The sequence below is a fragment of the Triticum aestivum genome, chromosome 1A (assembly GCF_018294505.1).
Source record: "Triticum aestivum cultivar Chinese Spring chromosome 1A, IWGSC CS RefSeq v2.1, whole genome shotgun sequence".
In the NCBI taxonomy this organism is placed as follows: domain Eukaryota; kingdom Viridiplantae; phylum Streptophyta; class Magnoliopsida; order Poales; family Poaceae; genus Triticum; species Triticum aestivum.
Genome location: NC_057794.1, coordinates 258,016,897 through 258,019,591, shown reverse-complemented (window position 1 = coordinate 258,019,591; position 2,695 = coordinate 258,016,897).

The following is a 2,695-nucleotide window of genomic DNA, read 5'->3' as shown; positions in this document are numbered from 1 at the left end:
CCCAAAAGTTGATTCAGTCGACTGAAGTGTAGCTAAATCGGAGCAGCATCGCAAGCAAGAGCAAGAGCGAGAGCAGTAGCGCGAGCAAGAGCAATAGCAAGAGCAGACCAGGCAGGGGACCGGGAGCGCGAGCGAGAGCTAAAGCAACAGTAGCTCCTACTGATGTGGACGTCGCCGCCAAGGGAGCGATGCCGTGGAGGAAGTGGCCGGCGACGCCGCCGTGGATGGAGCCGTGCCGTGTCGGCTCGGGATCGAGCACCCGCAACACCGTGAGATCGAATCAAGAAGAAAATGCGGCGATTAGTGTACAACCTCTTTGGTGGCGCCGATTAGGCCGCAGCTTCATCCGAGGAAACGGTGATGATAATGCTCTTCCGGTGGTGCAGGTGAAGACGACGGTGTGGGAATGGAGGTGGCGCGAAAGACAAGGGGAACGTCGGGGCAGCTCCTTGGAGGTGGAGGACGGGGTGGCTGAACCAGCGGGACGATGAGATTGACGACGGATCCTCATCCGGTACGGTGGATGAGGGACGTCGAGGTGTTGCTGTGGATGACGTCGTCGGGGAAGAGGCTCCGGCTGGGTAGCGGACAGAGCAGGGTGTGGCGTTTCCTCGCGGGTTTTCGCGGCCTCAGTGTATGAATGGGTGGGTGGATGGGATGGCAGTGGGGAACCATGGCTTAGAGACGCACTTGTCTGAAATGTGGGGTAAGTTACAAAAGTACCCCCACTGATTTGAGGCAGTTCTTTTCGTTCAGGGGTACCACAGGCATTTCGCATGTCGGGATTTCACAGGAGGTGGGAGTATTCGCGCGCGATGTAATTTCGGAATAGCAAGGAGCGGGTTGAGACGGAGGGAGTTGTCGGAGCACAACGAGACAAAGATATATCTTAAATATTTCGGGCTAACAAGGCGCGGGTTGAAATTTCCGGACAAGCCTAACATGTACTGTACCAAATCAATGCGCACTACAAATGTCATTCAAAACTTCGAATTCATGTTATGTTCAATTAAAATATTTCGCTACGTGTATAATGAATGCAACCTACTACTCAAATGAACGTTTTAGTGCATTCCAAACATATATACTACCGCTTCAATATGAACTAAATTTGAATCCGTTTCTCTATTTGAATAAGATCTACAGTAATGATTGTTGTGAAGTCAAAGCATTTGAATTCGTTTCTCTGTTTTAATAAGATCTACAATCATCATTATTGTCAAGTTAAACCATCGTTTGTGTATTATCTTCACGGCACACCACATGATTAGTCTCGAGTTACATATGAACTATGTGTACTATATGAACTCGAACTAGATTTTTTGAATCCACTTTATTTTGATTCCAAGTCACATTACATTTCTAGCTCTAGCTAGATATTCATAATCTAAACCATGCCTCATATGTATAATGTGTTTATCACATTATGTATGGTGCCCCGCCCCCTACACCTACAAGTATTTAGATGTGAGTTGCAAACACCACACATTACCACAAATTCAAATAAAATGTGAGAATGTTCGATATATAGTATTGTTTAGATTGTTCGATATTTAATTGTAAGCTGCAAACGCCACACACTATCACAAATTCAAATAAAATGTGAGATTGTTTGATGTATAGTATGGTTTAGATTGTTTGGCATTTAGCTATGAGTTGCAAACGCCATGCATTATCACATTATGGTATAACATGTGCACAGCACATGTATCACCGCTATATTCATGCATGCAATGTTTAAAACACTATGATCTCCTATTCAAATATATGAATCCGCTTTCATATCAAATTATGATCTTTGTTAGTCTCTTACACCCACACAATCATCTAACCTTTGTACCTACCACTAACTTTCTCTCGTGCATGCACACGCCCTCCCCCTCCCTCGGCATTCTATACACCGGGCACATTCATTTTTTTCGTTAGGTCGTTCTCGCAGAGTCTCCACAACTCCTTTCCGACACAACCGATCGATAAACCTCTCCAGCGATGCCTGCCTACAACATACACACACACCTTCAATCTCCTCCTTTATGTGTCCTTGCCCCGTGTCTCTCATATGGTCAGACACACATGTAAACTCCCGCCCCTCTTTTCATCGATCTCACAACCGCACACTCCTCCCCGTATCTAGCTAGTAGTTGGGCCTCTCGCACCACCTCCTAGCTCCATTCTCTCTGTCTATCCGTCACGCTGGGCCTTATTTGCCTCTAACAAATGGACGTACACCGACTGATCTCTTGCTATACATATAGCTAGCTAGGTCCTCATAACTCGTTTTTACCCACACGTCAATCGATCTACCTCGTTAGTTGTGTCTCTCCCTTCCTCCGACAAACAACAATTGATCTACCGATCTAGTTAGGTTTGCTTACCAAACACATGGTTCCCCTTCATCATCCATGGATGCGTCCCGACAGATCTATCACACACGGGCACACACAAAAACACATCCCCACTCTTATTGATAAAAATGCAGTTCCACCCTCAGTTTGCCTAGTAGGCCTCTCCCACCATCTTCGAGAAGCAACTCCATCACCCATGCAGCACTCTACCCCTCTCCCTCCCTCTCCCTCCCTCTCTCTCTCCTCTCTCTCTGTCCCATCATATTTCCCTTCCTTCAGCTATGTATGGATGTCGACCTATCTCCCTCAAGACATAGCTGGGTCTCTCCTTATCAACACATATACGAGTC